General features: G+C 42.7%; 1 long non-coding RNA gene across 1 annotated transcript; it reads left to right on the top strand.

Moving 5' to 3' along the window:
- Positions 1-7,065: 7,065 nt before the first annotated feature.
- Positions 7,066-23,616, top strand: LOC140689604 (uncharacterized). The gene is made up of 4 exons (XR_012064644.1): positions 7,066-7,338; positions 13,027-13,090; positions 22,949-23,037; positions 23,491-23,616. It is a non-coding gene; the product is annotated as an uncharacterized lncRNA (long non-coding RNA).
- The last annotated feature ends 1,110 nt before the right edge of the window (positions 23,617-24,726 follow it).

The following is a 24,726-nucleotide window of genomic DNA, read 5'->3' as shown; positions in this document are numbered from 1 at the left end:
CTGTTCAGCCTTGATGTCAGTGTGACCTGTGTGCGTGTGTGCTCCTGTAAACACCCCAGGTGAACAGCCGGGCTTTCCCTCCATAGAGTAACCCTTTCTCGACCAGAAATTCTCCCATATTGTTCATTTTACTGTGAATGTATTCTACTTATTTTTAAATTGAAAATTTTAATTCAGAAATACAGGAAATCGTGATCTTCCCTTGGGTCCCCAAATCAGAACAGTCCAAGTATTGCAGGAGCTGTTGACTCACCACAGTTACGAGTGTCAAGAAGGACCTCACAGCCTTCCCCTTCCTGCCTCTGTGCCGTCAGCCACAATCATCTGTCTTTCATGAAAGTAAGTACCATTTGGTTCTCAATGTGCTCCTCACCAGCACTCTGCCCTACGCAGGGGTATACATTACTAAGTAAAGCGTTTAAAATTTGGAATTTGGGGGAACTATGTATTAAAGTTTGACTCCTGTATCATGAAAGTGAGCTCTGGTGGATGATCAGTGCTGGGTGTAACCAAGAGGATACGGATGATACTGTCTTTGGGATAAAAAAAATTTCAACTTGCTTAATTTTACATTTTTATGATTCTAAAATTACGACTTGCAACTTTAGCTAAGTCCTCATCAAGTCTTTGGTTCCTTATGCTTGAATTCTTCTTTAAGGGGCTTTACTGAGTTGAATTTTTTTTAATGTCTTCACAGTACTGGAAAAAAAGATTCTTTTGTTTTAATTCCGTTATTTCTTTCATGGCCTGTTAATATCTCCACCCAGAATATTCAGTGTCTCAGTTGATACTGGCCCTAATAATAGCTGTTAAGGAATCTGAGCAGTAATTTTCACAGGGCACTGCCATGAGAGAGGGGATGCTTTGAAGGGAAAAACAGCAAATGGGAAACTGAAGTGCTCTCCTTTAATGGGGAGGCTCCATGTGGTCCTAGCTCATACTTTTCTGAAGCTCCCCCTTCTTGATCTAAAACTCCAGAAAAGACCAAAAGTGTCCCAACTCCTAGTGTACAAAATACTTAAGAGATGGGTTGTATTATTTAACGACTGAGTGAGTAAATGGTAATGGCTATAATTTTCAGGAAACAAGTGCGACATTAGTGATTGGAGATCATTGGGCATTGGTGATTAGAGGTTGTTGGACATTAGTGATTAGAGGTTGCTGTCACTGGTACCAGACAGAAATGTGCGCCTTCTCTTGTTCGTGTGTTTGTCTTGAACCACTTCTAACAAGTGACCCTCATGCCATCCTTTGAGCTCCGTAACTGTCTTTTATTTTAGCAAACCATGCCATTCTCAGACGCAGCTACTAAGGAACTTCACCAAATGAGTATAAAAACCCACGTTTTCATGCAAGAGAAAAATTTGTAGTTTAAGGATATTGAGGTCTCTCCAGAGGTATAATTGGTGAGAAACTTTGCCTTTTACTTAGTTTACTTGTGCCTGAGAGCAAAAGAGAAAGTGGTTCCCGGGCCTCTTGTGTCTGCGTTCTGAGGCGCGTTCAGAGGGGGACGTGGAACCAAAGGCCACCCTCCCAGACACTCCTGCACCTCAGGTGACTTATAATGTGCAAGTTAACAGGCTGCGAGCCATGTTTTAAATTCTGTTTTTCTCCCCAGTCCTTGAGAGAATGCAAAACTCAGCCACCTGGAAGTTGATTTTTCATTTATGGAATACACCCGTTTCCAAAATGTATCAGCCTGCCTGGCATGGGAGAACTTGGAAATGATATCTTTATTAGGTTGGTCAGGATTTTTAAGCCATGTGCGTTTCGCAGATGATGGTTGCTGACGTTTATTGAGGGCCACAGTGTGCCAGACAGTTACATTCTCACCTCATTTAATAGTCGTAAAAGCCCAGTGTGGTGTAGGTACTTTTATTACGGCTATTTTAAAGATGTGGACACTGAGGCACAGAGGGGTTAAGTAACTTGCTCAGTGTTGTGGTTATTGCTGCAAAACAAATCATCCCCATACTTGATGGGCCTAAAACAACAGTTTTCTTTTTAATGGTTTCAGTGGGTCAGGAATTCAGGAAGGCCTTGGCTGGGCAGTTCTGGTTTGGGGTCACTCATGCAGCTGCTAGTCTGACCTGGAGTGAAGATAGTGGGGACTGTGAGAACGAGGGGCCGAAGCAACATGGGGCTAGCCAGGTGGCTCTCCATTCATCACAGAACCGTTCTGTGTGGCCCTCGGGCCTCCGCACAGCATGGCGGTCTCAGGGTAGTCAGACACTTACATGGCAGCACAGAGCTCCGTGTGGGTGTTCCAGCCAGCAGGGCGGGAGCTGCCTTGCCTTCCGTGAGCTGGCCTTGGATATCACATAGGAGGACGGAACGTAAACTCCACCTCCTGATGGGGAAATGGCCATATCCCCGGAGAGCAAGTGGGACAGGAGATACTGCCGCCATCTTTGGGAAATGCATCTGCCCAACCCAGTGACTCGGCAGGTGGTAGGAGAGCTGGGATTCAGATTGAGACATCTGCCCACAGAGCCTGCATCCTCAACCACCATGCTACACGGCCACCACTCTAATGCTGCCAGTCTTCAGTCCCAAGTAAATGACTTCTGGCTCAATCTGGATTTGATGGCTGAGGCATTATGTGTTCTGTGAATTAAGACGTGTTCTGTGAATTAAGACCTGTTCTTAATTAAGTCTGTGGCAGTCAATCTGTTGCCCTTAATTGCACGTGGATTCCAAGTGTGTATGGAGTGCCCACCATGGGCCAGTGTCCGTGCTGGTTCCTAATCCGTAAAGCAATCCTGTTTCTGAAGACCAGCGGTTCGGTAGGAGATCCTGCATTGCTGTGCAAACAGAATCCACTGCAGTGCGATGGATGCCGAAGAAGTGCCGTCACAAGGCTGGGGAGCTGATGGGGTATGTGGGAATTGCTTTAAAATGCTCCCAAAAACCAAAACCAAAGCCAGAAAACAAACCAGGTCAGAGAGAGGTAGATGAAACAAGATTTGGAAAATGCTGATAATTGTTAAAGGTGGCCAGAGGATGCCCGGGAGCTCTACTTCTGGATGTGTCTGAAATTTTCCATGATTAAAAGAAGCAATAAGAGACACAAGGTAGAAAAGAACCCCCGTGGAGGTGATCATAGGGTGTGAGTGAAGAAGCTGCAGAGAGGTAGGGCTTCCTATCTCTTTCATGTTCCTAATAAAATTATTCTGTGTTTTTCTGTTGGATTTTGAGGATATTGGAATGAAGCTTGCCTTCTGTTTAGTTGTACAGTGCTTATCAGATTATTAAAAAAATCCTAGTTTGAAAAATGCTTGATGTTGGGTGATCATCAAAAACCACTGTCTCAACAAAGGACTGAATCCCGAAAGGCAGATTTAATAGGAAACAATAAGTCCTATATCTGAGACGTGTTTAAATATCGAATGATTTAAACACAGGATGGGAGGCGCTCCGTGACAGCACATGGATTTGTCAGCGGTGTTAGTGCCCTCTAGCTGCTTAGGCTGCACGTACAGTATTCTCACTTCTGGATTGCCATCCTTTATTTTATCATCATGAGAAATTTTCGAACAATTAGAAACTGACACACTTCCATGCTTATTCTTAGCTTCAGTAGCCATTATAATTTGCCATCTACCGTCTTGTACTCACATCTAATTCCCCTCTTAAATAACTGCACCCATAAATAAAAGGACTTTTTAAAAAACATCACCACAGTGCATTATTACATCTAATAAATTACCAGTGAGTCCTTAAAGGTTGCCTAATGCACAACATATGTTCAAGTTTCCCTGATTGACTAAGCTGTCTTTTTACAGTTGGTTTGTTGGAATCAGCATCCAGACAAGATCCATCATTATATTTAATTGTATCTCAAGTCTTTTTTGAGTTTCATTCAGTGTAGAACAGTCCCCGCTCTCTTTTTATCCCTTATTATCGATCTGTTGAAGAAGCGGGGGTCGGTTGTCTTGTAAACCATTCCACATCCTGGTGTTGGCTGATGGCTTCCCCAGGGTGTCATTTAGCTTGTGTCTCCATCCCCTGGACTTGGCTGTGGACTGGGAGTTAAGAGTTCAAAATCTGCCTGTAAGAGTGTCTTATATTAGTGTCCTATTGCCACACATGTCTGGTTGCCTTTTAGTGATGCTCAGATTGATCAGTGGGCTCAGAGGATGACAGCTTAAGCCCTTTATTATAAGGTTCAGCTAAACATGCATCAGTTGTCTGGCAGTTGTCTGAATCAGTTAATTAGAAGTTGCAAAATGTAATTTTAAAACACTACCCTGGGTTTATTGGCTGGAATTACGCTGTATGGAAGTTTCTCCCACCCCCCATGCACTAGATCTATTTAATTACCCTGAAGTATAGTTCCTGTAGGAAAGAAAGAATTTTTAATAACTTGTTCCTTTAGAGTTCTCAGCATAACGAGTGGTGACTTCACCGTGTTCTCTCTCCTGTTATTCAGGAGCTCCGGTTTGGGTTTGGTGTTGCTGGTCCTCTCCTTTCTCCCCTCTTCTTATGAGATAATCATGTAAATGAAAGGCTGGAGGACAGGAATGTCAGGTTGGTGTGATGGCTTTCGTCAGGTGGTGGCTGTCAGCTTCTCTAAAGGACACCCAGCGCCCTCCATCTGGCTTCATCCGAACACAGGGCGCCTCATGCCTGTGCCCACCTGTGTAACGCTTCTGCTTTAAAAAGCAAGGTTGACAAGGAATTTGCAGCCGTGAGGATAAAACCAACAAGACCGCTTCTACAGACTGGCGTCAGACACTCAGTCCTGCAAACCTGCGTCAACCACATGCTTAAACTCAGTATCGTAGATGTTCCGGGTGATTCCCTTGGGGAATTAGTGCAAGAGCCTGACGTGGAAGAAACATTATGTTTAATAAATGGATTTTATAGGAATTCTTTGAAAACAGGTAATCATTGCATGATGGATTTTCAAACACAGAGATACTGTTGAAAAAAACTATTCATGACCCTTGTTAAAGATAAGCGGATACATTCAAGAGGGACTACTCAGTGGGGTTTTGTAGGGGAGAGATTGGGATTCAACTCCGACTCCCACAGGGACAAGTGTGGATTTATGGGCAAGGAGCAGGGCGGGGGGTCAGTGGATGGGTCCCCCCACCGCTGCTAAGGGAAACCTTAGGGTCTTAAGTGGGAGTCTTGCTAGACTAACTCAACAGAGTTCTTGCTGAAGGCAGCCCAGAGTGGCCAGGTACCAGCATGGGGATTTCCGGAAAACTTTTAGCAAGATTCTTGCTCAAACAGGATTCTCCAAGGACAAGGAGAAAGGCCGAAGTCAGGCCTAGTTGAGCAGAGTTTCTCAGAGCAGCCTGATTGAAGTTTGGTCAAAGGAGAGGGTCTGTGTTGATACATTTACTTACAACCATTAACCACAGTGTTTAATTTCTCGGGTTAATCATTCCTCCTCTGTCAGGTAGTCGAGTGTTCACTGCTCTCAAAGTCAAGTTTGTCTGAGCGAGCTGGCAGGCTGAACCTTTCTCTTCAAGTGCTACTCCCCACTCCTTCATAGAAAATTAACCCAGGGCTGCCCCTTCAGAGTGGCTCGGTGCATAAATAACCCCCTCTCACTACCCAGGACAACATCGGGTGACTGACTCCAAGTTCTTCGAAGCAGAAAGCAATTTCCAAAGTGGTTGGACAGGCTGGGTGACTTCAGGACAAGCAGCCTTTATGTTTTAAAATCGGAACCCAGCTGTGACAAGCGAAAAGGTTTTCTTGTACCTGCTGAAATGACCTGCAGGACCCGGGGCAGGAGGGTGAGTCTGGGCTCTGCACGCACTCGTGCTCCCTGCCACGCATCTGGCAACCCCTCCGCATCCCCTGAAGCGCACACTGCGGTGATGCAGGGACCGGACTCCCAACCGGCAGGGCAGTGGGGATGCCCTGGGGAGAGATCACAGCGCCCCCATCGCCTCTGAGGTGGACGTTTACCCTGCTGGGATCGCTTCTGGCCTAAATGTGGTGCAGCAGCAGAAAGTGGAGATTGCTGCCAATCTCAGAGAGGCCCCCATGGGGTTTCCAAAGGTAATGCAAAATGCCTTCTAAGAATTTTGCAAAGCCCTCCTAGGAGGTGAAGCAGGATCAAATTTACCTTTTCTTTCCAGGAGGAATCATGGTCCAGAAAGAGAGAGGATGTGTCTCACTTAGAACCTCTCGGTCACCTGCAGGTGTCTGCTGTCTGCAGCGGCCTCTCCACCCGGTGGCCTAACACCCTGGCCTCTCTGAGCTCCCCCTCAATCCCACCCACCTCAGATGCCCAATAGAAGGGAAGGGGAGAAGCTCCGTGTCCCAGGAGACGGCAACAAGTATCTGAAAGCAGGGCCAGGGGATGAGAGCAGCGTGCTGGTGGCGGGGGCCTCCTGGCAAACTCAGGTGCCTCTGGAATTTCCGCTCGGATGCCAGGGCTGCCCCACCAAGTCCTTCCTTCACTCTTTCTTCTCTGTTTGATTTGGCAGATCTGCAGAGCTCTCAGTGGGGCCTGAGCTCCCACAGACAAATCTTTCTTTGTAAGAGGGCGAAATCGCCTTTATCCGGATATAGAGGTCTGGTCATAGGGAGATACTTAACATGGAAAACGGCCGCTATATATGGTTGAGGAAAAAAAGCAAGTTACAAAACAGCATGTTTACAATATGATCTTGTTTTGAAAGACAAAACAAAACTGCAAAAGCACAATTACACGCCAGAAGGAAAAAGACCAGAAGTATAGGCACCAAATTTTTTTTTTGATATATAGGTGATTTTAATTTTCTTCATTTTACTTACCTGTTCTAAAATGTTTTCAACAGTCAACGAGGTTTTTTTTTCCCCCCCCCAACAAGAAAAAAAGGCAAGTGTGATGTTTTAAAAAGACAGCATGACAGCACAAGGAGGAAGAGAGTCTGCGATTGGGCACACCTGGTGATGTGAAACCAGTTTACCCACTGGAAGCACCCCTTGTGGGTTCCTGGAGAGACTGCCCTGCGTAAGAGGAAGATCTGCTATTCTGTGGCCACTCAAGAAAGAAGCAGGTGACCTACCACTGTCATTATAACCATGATGCTTTTCTCTTACCCAGAAGGTTCCTGAGGTTGTTGGTGGCTGATCTGTTGCTTGGCAACGTGCTCATTGACTTGGTTCTCTTCCAATCCCCAGCCCTGTATGGCAAGGGTAGTTCTCAGAGCAGCCACTTGTCAGGTCTCAGCTTTTAGATTGTTGGAGGCAGATCTAGAGTTAGATCTCTGACCTCGGGGCTGATGCCAAAGGAACCCAAAGAGCTTCAAAGTTTTAACTAAGCAAGACCCAGTAGCTTCCTTCTTGCCACGATGTCCTAAGTGGGCCCTCCAGCAGAACCACGAGAATGTAAGTGCCCAAAAGACGGGTTTTATTCACGGATCTGTCTCCAGCTCCGAGAACCAGCCCTGACACGTTAGAAGGGGCTGCTACATATTTATTGTCTATATTGGTGAGCTACAGACTTACTCTTGGGAAATTTTTATCTCCCAGTTTTTCAGATTTCTCTTTCTGCTTCTTTCTTATTTCTTGTCCCTTCTCCCTCTTCTTTTTCCCCCTCACTTTTACATCTATACACGGGAACTCCTTCCTCGCCCACTTCATGTCCCTTGTCATTTGCCCACTGTCCATCCAGCTGTTCACTCAAAGATGGGCCCAATTGAATGACCACTAAAACTACGGGTCACAGCCATGCCTGGTCCCTAGAAGCTCCCGAGTCCCATGGTGACAAAGTCTTGAGGCATGGAAGAGCGGAAACCAAACCCCAGATGATTCCAGCTGCACCCCTTGTGCCCAGCTCCAGCTCCAGGTAACTTTGAGACTGGCTGGAACGTTGGTAACGCACATTAGGGGAACTGACGATTTGTGTCAAAACCTGAGGAGAGGTTTACCAGATGCTGCAGGCAGACGGGCCAGTGGAATTTATAACTCAGGCACCTCAGGCAACAGACTCTATTTCCCCTTGCAAAACCCTTTTGTCTCTCCCCAAGCTGTGTTTGTGTCTTACGCCCCAGTGAAGTTTGAGACAGTAGAAAATACCGTCTTTGGTGGAGGAGCAGGGAGGGGCTCTTCTAGTAAAGTAAAATATGGTGCTGATAGTAATATTTTGTTTTTTGGAAATGTCTTCAAAAACTCTGCATGGCATTTTCATCATCGCAAAAATAACAATGGAGTCACCTGCCTGAGGCCTAAATAAAGCAGGACAGGCCTTTCAGGACCCCGATTTGTAAGAAAATTGTATTTCCGGCATTTGGGGTCTCCCTATCGAAGTAAGGAATGGTAAGAGACGTGGCCAGGCTGCCATGCTGCCCAGCTCCGTCTACACTGCGTTTTGTGACTGGTGGTCCCCAGAGTGTACACTGCGAATGCCCTAGAGAGAGAGAGAGGCTGGCACCAATGAGTCCGAGAAGCACTCTGGACATCCTGCTGGCCGGGTACCATTTCTGTATCTCGGTGAAAGTTCCTTACAAGAGTTTGCTATCTTAGTTTCTCTGCAGCAAACAATAAGTAATTAAAATTTTTTTCTCATTGAAATCAAGGCATAGGGACACAGGGTCAGAGAGACACAGAACACGGAACTTCTCACTCTGATATTCTCCCCCTCGAAGCCCTAAAGAGGCCCTGTTGTTGATAGCACGTAATGACAGCCCGCGCTGGGTGCACCGCGGGAGGGGCTGGCCTGTCTCTGCCGCCTAAACCACCTGCCTTCCCGGAGAGGAAGCTTCCATCTTTGCTGGAGGCGGGCATGCTGAGCTTTGCCACCACCTCGTGCTGACAGCAACGTCAAGTGGGCGGGTCTACCTGCTGGCCCGGCCAGGGCGCCATCGTGATGCTCTGGGTGTTCCTGATGTTCCCTGGCCTCCTGCCGCCAGCTTCGCTAGGTTTATTCAGAATATCTTTTTTAAATTTTAAAATTTTTTTCTTTAATTTAAAAAAAATTGGGGGAGGGAGGAGGTAATTAGGTTTATTTATTTATTTGTTTGTTTTTTAAATGGAGGTACTGGGGACTGAACCCAAGACCTCGGGCATGTTAAGCACTCACTCTACCACTGAGCTACACCTTCCCCCCAAGAATCTTTTTTTTATTAAAAAAAGTTTTGTAAAATTTTAACCTAGACTGTTCACTTTCTCATTTGTACCATATTATTTTTTAAAGGAATAGAGATGCAGAGCAGAAAACTTGGAAAATGCAGAAAAAAGTAACCCATAATCTCATTATGTAGTAATGAAGACCTTGAACATCTTGGAGAATTTATTCCCAGTGTTTATTCTTTACATCAAGGGAGTTTGTTTTCAAAATAGTCTCTCCCCAAAGCAGCTAGACCTATTATTTTCAAACTATTCATACCTGACCGTGGATCCATCTGCAGATTTTTACATGGCCAACAAATTGGAATAATATCAGTTTATAAGGTGGTTCCTAAGTGTATTCTCAGAAATTAGTGGAAATTTTCAGAGCACCTCACATGCTTTAAAAAGGCTCTAGTCGTTGGTGGATTGTCTGAACACACATAAGCCAGTCTTCTCTCCCCTTCACAGGCAGTGGCACTAATAATCTCACAGCGATGCTCGGAGAACAATAAGGCTCGGAGGAGGGCTGACGATGCATCTGTATAAATAAGAGTGGTCATGAGATTCAGCGGAGAGATGCTAGACAGTTGAAGTGGTGATATGAAAATAAGGAACATTCATGTTGGTTTACTGGGAGCTGTGCTAGCATCGTGGGAGACCGGGGTGTCGTCACTAATAGCACTTGGTGATCAGTCGTCCTGACTTTTCTGCTTATAATTGTGTGACCTTTGAGTACTAACCTTTTAAGCCCCAGTTTTCTCATTTGAAACACGAGACTAACAATAGCCATCTTGCATAATTGTTCATTTATTCAACTAGTATTTGCCCAATACAACTATTCAAGAGATATTTATTCAGTACTGTTCTAGTCTTTGGGGTGCAGTAGTGATGAAGAGGAAGCACCAGTTCTCTTGAAACCTGCAGTGACAGGACAGTAAATGGTAGTTAGCGTCACCATCACCACCATCACCACCACTGCCGTCATCATCAAAATCTCCCCTATGCTGACTGATTTTAAAGCATTGGTTAGCACAGGATAGTGCACTTTTTAAACTTTTTATTTTATAAAGGTCATTATAGATTCACATGGGTTTGTAAGAAATAATACAGAAGAGACCTTGTGTGCCCTTTACCAGTTCCCCCAAAGGTAACATCTTACAAGGCTAGATTACATCCCACCAGGATATTAACATTGGTGCAATCTACCAACCTCATTCAGGTGTCCCCAGTTTTAACTGTGTTTTGCGTGTGTGTGTGTGTGTGTGTGTGTGTGTGTGTGTGTGTGTGTGTTTCGTTGTAAGCCCTTTTCTGTCTCCACCACCGCAGTCAAGACAGATCGGTCCCCACAAGGATTCCTGTGTTGCCCCTTTATAACCTTGTCCACCTTCTACCACCTATGTGGTTCCTAAACTCTGGCAACAACTCCTCTCTCCATTTCTATAATTTTGTCATTTCAAGAATGTTGTATAAATGAAACCCGAGAGTATGTAACCTTTGGGGACTGGCATTTTTCACTCACAAAGATTCTCTGGCAATTCGTCCAAGCTATTGCATGTGTCAGTACTTCCTGTCTTTTTTTCCCTGAGTTGTATTCCATGGAATGAACTACCGGGTTGTTTAACCACTCACCTACTGAAGGACATTTGAATTGTTTCTAGCTTTGATTACTGTGAGTAAAGTCTTTATGAACATTCTTGTACAGGTTTTTCTATAGGAATCTTCATTTCAAATCTGTCCTTTTTTTCCATTACGATTGATATTTTTTTTTTGAAGCGTCTGGATACCAAAATGACTTTTTCTTTTAATTCCAGTAGTTTAATTAGAATGTGTCTCACTGTGGACCCTTCTGGTTGAGTTTCCCAGGAACATAGTCACCTCATTCAATATACAGGCTCAAGGATCTTTTTATTTCCTGACAGATTTCTTAAGTTAGTGTTTGTTCTGATCTTTTGATTTGGTTTCCTCCTTCAGGAACTGTAATTATACATTCTTGGATTTTTCTTTGCCTATTTTCTACATCTACCTTCTTAAAGATATTTTTTTTTCTTTATTTCTGTTTAATCTCCTCCTTTATAACCTCACCCTCCCTTGCTCTGCTTTCTGTGATGTCTAATTGCTCTTGTGTAACTTCTAGCTTAGTCTTAGTTCATAAAATATTATTTTCTACTTTTTCCCCAAGCTCTCTCAGCTTTTATTTGACACACATCCCTCTTGCTGAGCTCTTATTTTTAAACTGTTACATGTCATATTTATGCTATGTGTTCTGTAACCCCTTATGGTTTTAAAAATTACTTTTGGTCTGCCTCTTTATCTGCCAAAACAAAATCAGTTCCTTTTTCTCTTTTTCCTTAAAATATCTTCCTATGGGTGTTTGATGACATTTCTCTTCTAATGTTTATACTTACAGAAGATGGGTTTTCCTATAATTTAAAAACAACATTGTCGTGTAGGAAACAGTGACTAGACCAAGGTGCCTTCTGGCTCAAAGTCTCCCTTCCCTATTATTACTTTAAAGTATTTCATTCCATGCATTCAACTCTGTGGTTATGAGATCTTGTTTCTTTGTACCTCCTCTCTGTTTACACCCAGCGCTCAGACCTGATCAATTTAGGTTCTGCTACTAGAAGATTTTTACTTAGGGCAGGTCTTTTTGCTCCTAGAAGAGAGGTTTTTTTGTTTTTTGTTTTTTTCTTTTTCTTAATGGAGGTACTGGGGATTGAACCCAGGACCTCGTACATGCTAAGCATGCGCTCTACCACTGAGCTGTACCCTCCCCCCAGAAGAGTTTTTATGGAATGTTTCTGAGGTCCTTGAAGAGTCCTCTCTCGGGAGGGTGAGCTTTTGTTGCAAGGTCGTGTTCTAAGGCTCTCAGCAAGTGGCTCTAAGGCTCTGACTCTAAAGCTGAGATTCCTGCCAGACTTGACTGTGTGCAGCGCATCCCGAATCTGCAGTCAGCGACATTCACTGTGGTGGAGTATTCATGTGCTGAAGATCAGCAGACACTACATGTCAGGTTGGTTCCTGAGTTTTGTTTATTTCATAATGTTTTGGAGAGCTGAGCACATCACTGGCTCCTACACCCTCAGAACTCCCCTATATCCTCACACAATTGCTAACCCTATAAGGAGCAGGTTTCGTGGTCCTACCCAAACCACCAGAGTAAACCGTGTCACCTAATTTTATTGAAAATACTGTCTGAGGGTGGTTTGAATGTTGCTATCGTATGGCTTTGGGGATTTGGAAATATTTATAATGGTCTTACCCTGACTGAAATCCCCTAGAAATACATTTTAGTGTTACTGGGAGTAATGAATAACATTTTCATACCTTTATAGAAGCGCAGTATGGTTTGCCTTGCGTTTTCATGTAATCTCATGGCAAGGATGGAGCATGTACAATTCCATTTTGTGGGTGGGGAAACTGAGGCCCATAAAAATCAAATGGTTCGTTCATTTGCAGGTGATATGTGGCAGAGCTGGAATTTGAACTTAGGCTTTCTAACTCAAATTGAGTGATCTACACTGAAGTGTAAATACAGTGCTTTCCTTGAGCTCATATATTGTCAAAATCCAGGGCAGTGTTCAGAGTGTGGCCTCTCATGGACTAAATATCCAGATATTTGATTGAATTGCTTAATTATGCATTTTTGCACTGAAGCATCATCTCTGGTTTCCCCACTTCTGGAAATTGTACCGCACCCTCTTGGGCACTCATGCTTAAAACGGAAAGCGGGGCAGAGAGGTGCTCCCTCCACGTGTAACTCAGGAATGTCAGAACCTTGTCTTCTCTTTTCCTCATGTCTTCCATACAAATTCTTCCTGGTTCACTGGTGCCTGAAATTCCATAATTTATTGCCTTGGCTTAAGGCCAGGAGAAGGGAAGGGACATAAATTTCTTCTTTTCTAGAGCTGACTATGTACCGGGTACATTCTTATTTATTCTCCACATCAATCTTATGTATTACAGTCTCTTGTAAAAGACAAACTGAAGCTCAGAGAGGTTAAGAAATTTCTTCAACGTCACAGAGCAGGTAAATAGAAGAGATTATAACTGAACCTAAGGTGGGTTAACTCCAAAATCTGTGATTTATCTACTAGGCTAATATTTATGTTGGCCTGGCACTGTGCTATTAAGTATTTGTCTTTTTTGATATTTATTGTCAGAATAAATTAGTTTATCAGTGTTACCTGATGAGGGTAACTTCCGCATTTCTCCTTAAGCTACATGTACCACTGTAACTGGTTCTGCAAGACTCACGCCCGAGGTCTCCAGAGCCTACTCTCCCCAAGACAGGCTGAAAGTACAGGAAGAGGACCTCCGTGACCCCAGCGCCAGCAGCCCTCAACCAGTGCCAGATAGGAATGGTGTACAAAGGGGCAGCTCCCTTGCCCCTTAGGTGGGATAACCCTACCCTGACTCCCAGGATTCTGCCCTGGGATGAGGCTCCAGCTGTCCACTTAGTGATGTGCCTGATCATACACCCGGCATTGGCTGCCATCCTTTCCCTGTCTCTGTGCCCAGCTCACCTACTGATGTTTCCTGGGATCCTTTCCAAGATGAACTGCTTGCACTTGAATCCTACTCTCAGGATTCTCAGGGTCGGCTTCTTTGGAACCCAAACTAAGGCAATCAGCGACTGTCCTAAATACGGATTTTCATAAGGAGAGGGAAGGGCAGAAGTGAGGTCATCAGGCATTAGAGGGAACAGAAGACCCATGCCAGCTCTTGTTTGTTCCCAAACACTCTTTGCTAAGTCAACTATTTGTTCCTTATCTCATTAGCTACAGCCAGGGACATGGAGTCATGCTATTTGTCCATGCACACATACTATGCTGTCAGGAATAGGGACAAAGCAGTGAACAAGATGGATTAAATGCCCTTCCTTCATGGGGATTATATTCTAAAGTCTGCCAGGAGATTTTCTTTCTGCCAGAAAGAACCAGTGGATCTCCTAGAGTTAAATAATACATACCTGAACTAAAAAATGGATTCCATAGGCTTAAGTGCAAAAGAAAGAACTGAGGAATTTGAAGACATGAATAAAAATCATTCAAGCTGAAGCAAATAGAGTAAAAGGACTTTTAAAAAAGTGAACAGATACTCGGTGATCGTAGGACAATATGTAACGTGGAGTCCCAGGAGAAGAGGAGAGAGCATGTGGCAGAACATTTATTTGAAGAAAATAACAGCCCCCAAGTCTCAAATCTGATAAAAACTGTTTCAACCGACAGACCAGAGAAGCTCAGCAAATCCGAAACAGGATAAATTCAAGAAAATGACCATTAGGCAAAACACAGGCAAACTGCTAAAAACTGGAGATAAGCAGCCAGACAAATAAAAAGGCACATGACTTACAGGAGAACAATGATCAGAAACTGCGGGGGCAGAAGACAGTGGAAAAACGTCTTTAAAGTGCTTATGGGGGGAAACACCTGTCAACTTAGGATTTCATACCCAGTGAAAAAAAAATCTTGAATTATCCAAAATGAAGCCAAGTGTTAAATTATGTGGATCATCTGATCCATGGAAACACTGATTGGGATGATTTAGGCTGCTCCAAAGTACATCATATGGACAGTGATTTTGAAGCCAGCCTGCCTGGATCCATTTCCATTACCTGAGTGAACTTGGACAAGCTCCATAATTTCTCTCTGCCTCTTTTTATCATTTGTAAATAGGAATAATAATATCTGCCTCACATGGTTATTGTAAGGATTAAGTGAATTGTTTAATTTTCAACTACCTAGGAATTTTCCAGATATCTTTCTTGCTGTTATTGATTCCTAGTTTAATTCCATTATGGTCCAAGAACATATTTTGTATGACTTCAATTTTTTTAATTTATAAAGGCTTGTTCAGTGACCCAGGGTATAGTCTCTGTTGGCAAATCCTTCACATACAGTTAAAAAGAATGTGTTTTGTTGTTGGGTGGAGTGGTCTATAAATATCAAGTTGGGTACAGCTGATGGATGAAGTTCAACTCTCCTAAATCCTTCTGATTTTCTGACTACTGGTTCTCTCCGTTACCGAGAGAGGGCTATTAAAGTCTGCAGCTAAAATTTTGCATTTGTTCCCGTATCCTTTAAGTTCTGTCAGTTTTTGCTTCATGTATTTTGAAGCTCTGTTGTTAGATGCATATTTGTTTAACCACATTGTTGCAAGTGAGCTGTGATGTGAAAGGTAAGATGCAATTTAAAATTTGTCAAAGCCAGGAAGAACATTCGGGAAATAGGAATAACTATTGCAAGGGCACCAGTAAATAGCCTGACATTTCAATGAATAAATGGTAAGCAGCATATTGGTAGAGTAGAAAAATGAGTGGCAGAGATCGCCAATGAGCCATAAAACTCAATGTATTTTGTTTTGCCAATTTTTAACCTGAATTACCCACAGTGAAGCTAAGTGAATCATCTGGACCATTTGCTCTATGAAAACAATTGATTTGGATAGTTTAGGTGCCGAAGGGTGTCCTATGGGCAGCAGAGCATGATTCTGGAACCAGTCTGCCTAAGTCCAATTTCTTCTTATTCCAACATTCACTAGCTGAATGGACTTGAGCAAGTTCCTTAATTTTCCTCTGTCTCATTTTCTCATCTGTAACAACAGAGCTTCAAAATACGCAAGACTTTTCTCATCTTATAATAACAGTATCCACTTTAGAGGTTACTTGTAAAGATCAGGTGAGTTGACCCATGCAAAATGCTTAGAATGGTGTCTGGAAAATGGTAATCACTCAACAAATAACATTTATTTATTTCAAAAGCAACTGTCTGAGTTAATGGAATGAGCCTGGGAGATTAGGACCTTGTTTTAGTTTTCTGGGGTTGTCAAAACTGAGTCCTACCAACTGAGTAGCTTTACACAGCAGAAACTGATGGTCCCACAGTTCTGGAGGCTAGAAGTTTGTGATCGAGCTGTGGGCAGAGCCACGCCCACTCTGAAGTCTCTCAGTGGGAGGATCTTTCCTCCTCCCTTCTTCCGGGGGTTGCTGGCAGTTCTTGGAGGGGCTGCTTGGCTTTTCCCATCTGCCTGTCCCTCTGCCCCATCTCTCTAACCCAAGCACTGTTTTCTCAATACTTGTCATCCCCACCCCATCACCTTTTCTGCTCTCCTGATTCCCACTTACGCACTTTGCATTTGCTGTCTACTTGGACGGCTGATGAGTGAGGTGTTGCTGTATTTACTTAGTTGGATAATGTGTAGAAGCTTAAGTGATAATGGAATGCGTGGTCTTACATTACAGAGCCTCAGATTCCCAAGTCCATTAACCTCCGGCCCCTTTTCTGCCAGGATTCAACAAAGAAGTCAAAAGTTTAACTCCGGAGTAGGCGGAAATTGACTGTGTAAATGTAGATTCTTCTAGGCATTAAAACAAAGGCTTGGATGCTGACTTCATGGTGTTCTGTAACTGGTTTTTTCCTGAGAAGAGGGTCAGTCGACTGTTTTCATTGAGCATATTTTTTAGACACTTTGCCATTAACTCCAGCTTTGCAGGTGTAGGTCTAGATCTGGGTAAAGCCATGGTCATGGCCAAGTTTCACTTTGCTGCCTTCACAGCTCCCATCGGATTCCTCCTCCAGTCTGACAGCCCCGTCTCTGCCCCGGCCCCCAACCCTGGTCCCTGGCGCTGCATCCCTTAGGCAGCACCTCACACTCCAGACCCTCCCACTTCCCAGAGCCAGGGTCTGTCCTCTGTCCTGTTCCGTCGGGGCTGAGCTGGACACTGACACAGCACAGAATCCTGGAATCTCCAAGCTGAAGGGACTCTAGAGATAGATGGGTTAATTTTAGTTAATGAACAGAGGTTATACAGGCATATCTCATTTTATTGCACGTCACTTTATTGCTCTTTGCAGACATTGTGTTTTTTTTTTTTTTTCTTCTTCAGCAAATCAGAGGTTTGGGGCAACCTCACATTGAGCAAGTCTAATGGCAACATTTTTCCAACAGCATTTGCTCACTTCATATCTCTGAGTCACATTTTGGTAATTCTTGCAATATTTCAAACTTATTTTTTTGGAGGCGGGAGGTAATTAGGTTTATTTATTTTTTTAATGGAGGTACTGGGGATTGAGCCCAGGACCTTGTGTGTGCTAAGCATGCGCTCTACCACTGAGCTATATCCTCCCCTCCAAACTTTTTCCTTATTAATATTTGTTATGGTAATCTGTGATCAGTGATCTTTGATGTTGCTGTTGCAAAAAGACTTGCTAAAAGCTCGGATGATGGTTAGCATTTTTTAGCAATACAGTATTCTTTAATTAAGGTATGCACATTGTTTTTCTAGAAATAATGCTATTGCATACTGAAAACACTACAGTATAATGTAAAACATACTTTTATATGTCCTAGGAAACCAAAAAATCTGTGTGACTTGCTTTATTGTAATATTCACTTTATTGTTGTGGTCTGGAACCCAACCCACAGTATCTCTGAGGTCTGCCTATGTGTATGTACACACACACACACACATATCCACACACAATATAAGTGTGACATAGTACAGGGCTGCTATGGGGGGGATTCCTCCCAGTTACTCCATATCAAAGGTTTACTCCCTCAAAAGACCTGCCCAGTAAATGACACACGGCTAAAATTGTCTTCTTTGGTTCAATGAGCCAAAGCCAAGACAACGCATTATACCAATTTGGAGGGATGCGTGAGCCATTATCTTCCCCAGGAATTCTTGCTGTGAAAGTTCACTCATTATTTATGAGGCCACAAGGCCCTGCAAAATCTTGGAATTCAGTCATCTTTTTGTAATTAGAGTTTTTATTTTGAAATAATAAGATAATCACATGCAGTTGCAAAAAATGCATTTAGTTCTTTAACTAAATTCAGGTAATCATTTGATAGTGCCTTGCACACTGTAGGATGTATTCAGTATATAATGTTTGTTGCTAGACTGATAAAATAACCATCAGTCGTGCCTTCCAAGTGGCCTCTTGAGGGAAATAGGTTCAGAAATTACTGGAATAGATAGAATGTCAATCTCCTGGGTTATTCAGTAGCTTTTTTTTTTTCCTTCAGTAGCTTTGTGTTTGTTTCTAATGCATTTCTCACTTTTAAGATATTCTTAGTTTTTACACGTACAATATGCCCTTAGTCGCGTTATGTCCTGCTGTTGTCAATTAGTTAATTAGAACATGATGAAATCTAGTTTGGAAAATGCTAGTACTTTCTTTGTGGAGCTGGTCAGGAGCGAGGAGCGAGCCGAGGGGTGCAGGGCTGGATGGGGTGCAGGGCTGGGCTGCCGCACTTCTCTGAGGCTTCGAGACGTCTGTGGTCCCGGGCACCCTGTGGCTCAGGGAGACGGTTCCCACAGCACAAAAAAACAGCACTTCCTTTAGCCCAAACTTACCCATAGTGAATTCTGTGTATCATTCTTTTGTCTCCTTCTAGAATCCCGACAGGGAAGGATGCTGCCTCAGGGTTGCCATGTTGCAAAGTACAATAACCCACTCTCAGAGAACCAAAATAGTTGGAATTTGAAGTAGATTAGGAACTCAGAAAAAAAAAAGTCTTAAAAAACTAAAGTTTGGGAACAAGTTAGTCAAGCTCTTGATTCCTTGAAATACATCTGATACACATAGCATTAAAGCTGACATTTGTCTCAGAGTTTCTGGAGAACTGTGGTGAGCATTTTTCTTTTAACATGATAGAAATTCACTCTGCCAGCTGAGCACGCGCTGTGGGGTGACAGGAGGTTACTTTCTCCGTGGGAGAGAGAAGTGTTGGAGTGAGGCCCTCTGGGGGAGTTCCTGGTACCGCTACAGCTCTGATGCAGGCTCACGCTGAAAGATACATCGAGTTTGAAATGCATATTTTACAAGTGGAGGGCGTGGGACGGTGTCCTGGATTCCATCAGGCGTGCACAGAGCGTTCTGTCACGCAAAGCAGAGAGAGGGTGGAACTTACCCCTCAAATCCCTTGCGAGGAGAGATCCAGTCACTCACCCTCAGGAGCAAAGTCACGTAACTTCTCCTAAGACCTGTCCAAACGAAGACAAGGCAATTCTCTCAATATGGAGAAGTCAGAGACTAACGTTGCAGGAAGAAAGAAAGAGAGGAAGGAAGGTAGGAAAGTAGGAAGGTGGAAGGAAAGAAAGATGGAAAGAAAGGAAGATAAGAAGTCATTTGACTAACTTGTTAGCTAGATTTTAAAGCTTTCTGTTTTATAATCTTTTTTTTCTTTCTTTCTGCTTCATAATCTGATAGGAAAATCTTGAAGCAATTATAGCAGTGGTTTATCGTGTATAGACCAGAGTTCTTGAGGCCATGGGCAGAATGGACTATTGGGGTCAAAGGCAGGATCTTGGGTCTTAAATTGCTACGTCCTTGGGGGTAGTTGGCATGAGTAGGGAAGGGACCGTGATGGGAGTCAGGGTGGGTGTGAGGAAGGTTGGGACTGGGGTAGGGATGGGGGACGAGCAACCTTGGCAGATGTGAAATCAAGCTCTTCACACTTGACAGCAAAACTGTTTTGTTTCTTCAAATCACATCTTCCTACCCGAAGACCACTATCATGGGCAAGGCTAGCCTGAACTTTAGGTCATGGGTTCACCCCACTGTGTTCAGATAAACCATGAAAAAAATAGTGTAAGTTTATCCTACACAATATTTGGGACATATTTTATACTAAAAATATTTTCGTTATTTATTTGAAATTCAAATTTAACTGGATGTCCTGTATTTTATTTAGCAACTATACTTATGTTTCTTAAAAACAAAATATTTTTAAATTGAAGTATAGCCTGTTACAGTGTGTCAGTTTCTGGTGTACAGCATAATGTCCCAGTCATGCATAAATATACATATATTCATTTTCATACCTACTTATGTTTCAATTATATGTCTCCGAAACCACCCATCCACAGCAAAAATAAGAAGAAATAGTTCACAAGATGTCATTTAAATGAGATTTAAGGCGATGCCTACATACTTTGGGCATCAAAATGCTTGACAGTTAAGGCCAAGAACTTCTTGATTTAATGATAATCATTTCTTAAAAAAATAAAATTGTAGCTGCCAAAGCAAAGAAATCCAGGCAGAAAAGAAAGAACATTTAAATTGTATTATTAAAAATTTCCCCAAATTATACAAAATGTTCACAGGAAAGAAGAACTGGATAGTTTATAAGAGCCCACTAATCTTTGCATTTTATAAGTCTTGCCATTGAATTAGAAACATTCTAGGAATTTCATGAGTGCTGGTCTTAAAACTTTTGACTTGTTCAAGTTGATGGGAAATTATTATAAAATCTTAATTGTGTAACAATTGTTACACAATGAGATTTACCATAAACTAAAGATTGTAAGATTGTTATAAGACTGTCATGCTTTATGGATGAAAATTAAGACACCTTCAAGGAAAGGTCTTGTATTTGTTTTAAGGAGATGTCTCAGTTTGCAAATTCTGGTAGGCAGAATTCTTTTTTTTTTTTTTTTGAGAGTGGGGAGTAGGTAATTAGGTTTAGTTGTTTATTTATTTATGTTGGAAAGAGGTACTAGGAATTGAACCCAGGACCTTGTGCATGCTAAGCACACACTCTACCGCTGAGCTATACCTCCCCCCTCCCCACCCAGAATTCTTCAGCTTTGTGCTTGCGTAGTACTCCTCTTTACAGAATGACCACACCCCTGCTTTGATACTGGAAAACCAACCCAGCATAAAATTGCTACAGTGGCATAAATCAGTGCAGGATTATTAAGCAAGTGTTAGCAGGTGGTGCTGGCAAAGCTCTGTTCATGCTGTTTATGTACACTGATAATAGTAGTCAGTATTATTTTTTCTTATTTTACAACTGAGAAAACATAAAACTGCAAGAAATTGTTCTGAATTTAATAATTTTATAAATTGGAATTAGAATATGTTAGGAGTTACACGATACAGAATTTAACCAAACCATGGATTTTTTAATTAAATATTTTGAGTAAATAATAGCTCTTGAATAACCCCCACACACACACACCATGATGGCTCATTATATTGGTGTGATAAATGATAAAATGTCCTAACTAAAAATAAAAGATTATAGATGAAAAGAAATTAAAATGAAATGAAATTGGCAAATTCCGTATAAATTCGGAGAAAGAGACCAAATATTGCCCCTGGAATAATTTCAAGGAACGTTAAGTGATGTTAACGTAAGTGGTGGATGGTATACGTGATTTCAAACATTGAGCAATGATTTTCAGAACACTTTCGTCTTTCTGTTTACATCTAGAGTTTTTTTTTTCTTTAAATTATTCATTTAGGTCACACATTGAGGTTTAGATTCCTAAGAAGCCGTTGCATAATTGTTCTCCATTTAAAAAGATTTTTTTAAGAGCTAAGATCTTTATATAAGAAAGAATTGTCAAAAAAGGAAAGTTGATGCCTTTTTTCAAAATAAGAAACAGAACTGAAGAGTAAGGAGAGCATTTGGGAACTGACCCTGCTTAAAAGAAGAAAAAAATCAGGCAGTTAACTCTATTCCTGAGACTCATGAGGGCTTTTTCTGCTGAAACTTTGAGGACTGGAGTGTTTCTGGGACCAGGAGCCAGGAGATTGCTGAAACCCCCACCGCTGGCACGGAATTCAGGCTCCTCCTTTTTCCTCCTTGTCTAGTGTTGGCTCATGTGACCCGTTGGATTCTGGCCCCAGGCATGTTAATGAAAGCCACCATAGACATAAAGTTCACATTTCCCTAACACACGGAGATAGGAAATGTGGGGTCATAACTGAAAACCACAAAAGTGATGGATTCCACAGCGTTTAGCACTGGCGAGAATGCTCACTGGACTCAACCAAAGGGACAGATTCCATGGGAGAAAGAACAACTGGAAAGAGGGGAAGGGTTTTGTGCTTGGATGGCTCAAAGATTTAATTAGAATCTCTCATTAAAATTAACCACATCTCCCAGACTTTAGCACGCAAGGATATTTGCAAATTGCAAATGGTACACGAGGCTGCACAGAAATGATCCCTGATGTTTATACTTGGAATTAGTGTAAAAGGCAGAGACTAACTTCACGAGGCTGTATCTCTTAGACATGGGTAAGAAGATAACCCATTCCTTTTCATTCATTCTTAAAGACTAACTATGTCTGAAACTGGTATGACCTTTTTTCACCTTCGGTTCATCCTGTACCAGAAGCCTCTGTGCTATTTTTTTAGTGTCACTACTTTTGGGTCCAGGTCTTAGTCAACCAAATAAGGAAACTGTTAAGGCCACTCCCAGACACTGAGCTAACACATTGAAGCAAGAATCTCCATTTCAATTTATATTATATAACACACAGTATTGTATACTTATATAAATAAATTCAGCCCAGTCCAACATTATATTCCTTCCACTGTGATTCAACACCCTTATTGGATTCTCACACATGTTCCCTAGATTTCTATTGATACAAATTGGTAAAATCTTGCAGATTATGTGATGTGCATTGCAACCTCATAGGGCATATTTTGTACCTGTTGGGACTTGCTGGACTTTAATTCTGGCCTAGAATCAATGGGTTCACCCTGAGGAGGGTCACTAGACTTTTTTATAAAGCCATTGCGAGATCTTCTGGCATAAGGCGGATCACCTTCTTAGACATGGGAGAAAGCATTTCTTCTACCGACATGGAAGACTTGGCAGAACCTGGAAAGTCAACATCCCCAGCTGCACTGACTATTCCTATCCATCTTCTCCCCAGATTTCATGGTCCCTGTCCTTTAAGGTTGGAAATTCAGTTGAATTGGACTCTGCGTTTGGTTTTTGAGAAATCTTGGTCCTGTAGCTACAGGAAGAAGGCTGTTTGTTTTCAGGGTAGTCAGAACATTTCCTCGTCATTTAGCCAGATCTTGAGCTGGGGATTTAAAGCCCTGAGCTCATCATTTGATTTCTCCACATTCTCCAGATTGCAGCCAAACCACCTGATCATAGATGAAGAGCTTTTATGGAAGAAATTGCCTAGTTGCCCAAAGCCTTGCTTTCATTTGACTGCAGGTAACAAAATAATTTTTGCTACCACATCTCATGTACTACCATTAGTAGTTATTATTAATGATCCTGGATCATTAATACCTTTAAACTGAATCAGATGAGAGAATCAATTTCAGATCATTTAGAACTGGTTCTGAGAACACATCCTCTGGAACCATTTCTGGTACTAATTTCCATATCATCTGGGTTCCGTCAGAGAAGCAGAATGGCTCTAAGGGATGCCGAATAAGGGGTTTATTTTAGGAATCAGAACTTATACAATTGTGCAGCCTGCTGGGGGAGCCAAGGCAAGGCTGTTGCCTCAACATCTAGGGGTAAGCCTGAAGTCTTCACAGGGTCATCTCCACCAAGGGCTAGAAAACAAGACATAAAATGGAATCAGCCTAGGCAGTTTGTGATCCAGGAGAACAAACCAGAATCTGTCTATCTTGACTGCCTCCAACCCTGATAACACAGGTGACCTGCTGGAGAAGCTGGTGGTCTTCACCACGGAGCTGCACACATCCCTGCCCCAGGATCCAGAGAGGCCGAGGGAAGAGATTTGCTGGGGAAGCATGAACCTGGTGACTACCCCCTGCACCAGGTGTGCCAGCAGATGGGCAACACCACGTGAGAGCTGACGCACTGCCTGGAGCCCTGCACGGACCCTCAGAGCCTAAAAATACAGCGGAGGCTTCACTTTGGAAATATCATGTGGATTTCTCTTGTGGTCAACCCTACCCCAGAAATATGCAGGGAAGAGAACGCTGGGAATGTGGTTCCAGCCTAGCTATGCCGATACAGCACAGTTACCATAGCAACAAGTGATCAGTATTCCCTGTTGTCATGGAGCTTACATTCTAGTGAGAAAATAGATTTAAAAAAGTGTGTGTGTATATATATATACACACACACACACACACACACATAGATATGTATAAATATATGTGTGTGGTCATTGTTTATGACAACCTTCTGAGATAAGTACTTGGATTAGCTCCATTTTGCAGATGAGGAAACTAAGGCAGGAATAGGTTAAGTATTTTGCCCTGGTTCCCACAGCTGGTCAGTACCAGATCCAAGCTCAGGCTAGCCCACAGCATTAATGGCTGTTTTTTGTTTATTCTGCATAAAGGTGTTCCCAAACACTCAACTCAAACCAAACACTCCTTTCAAGTGATATCACAGATTTTAGCAATTCATGAAAGTCACCCTCTTTTGTCCTTTAACTGTGTTGTACTTACTGATACTTACTCCTCCAATTGGATATAAAACTCTCTGATAAATAATATGAATTTTTTTTTTTTGCAGGCTCGACTCAGCTACTGAAAGGGCATATTCAGCTGATATCTTGTAACTTAACGTTGTGTTGACTTAATGCCTCTGACAGTCAGAACAAGGCATGTGGACCTGTGGCCCAAGTAGTACGCAGTCGGAAAGAAATCTTTTCCAAATTGCTTTTGTCAATTCTTGGAAATGTGCTGAAGCAAAGAGAAAGCGGTCAGGGTGCCTTCAAGGAGTCCCCTGGGGGCTGGTCTAGTGATAATCACAGAATCCAGACAAGTCAGGGCAGGGGAGGAGTCGGGGAAGAAAGAGGGGTCAGCACTGGGGCTGGTCCTATGGTGCCCGCCGTCTCCTTCTGCTCTGAAGGGGCGTCATTCCAAAGGATTATCACACAGATTCCTGTAGTTCATTCAGCCGATGGAAGGTCTA

This window comes from Vicugna pacos, chromosome 26, assembly GCF_048564905.1.
Source record: "Vicugna pacos chromosome 26, VicPac4, whole genome shotgun sequence".
NCBI lineage: Eukaryota > Metazoa > Chordata > Mammalia > Artiodactyla > Camelidae > Vicugna > Vicugna pacos.
The sequence above is the reverse complement of the archived record's forward strand: the minus strand, read 5'-3'. Positions and strand labels throughout refer to the sequence as shown.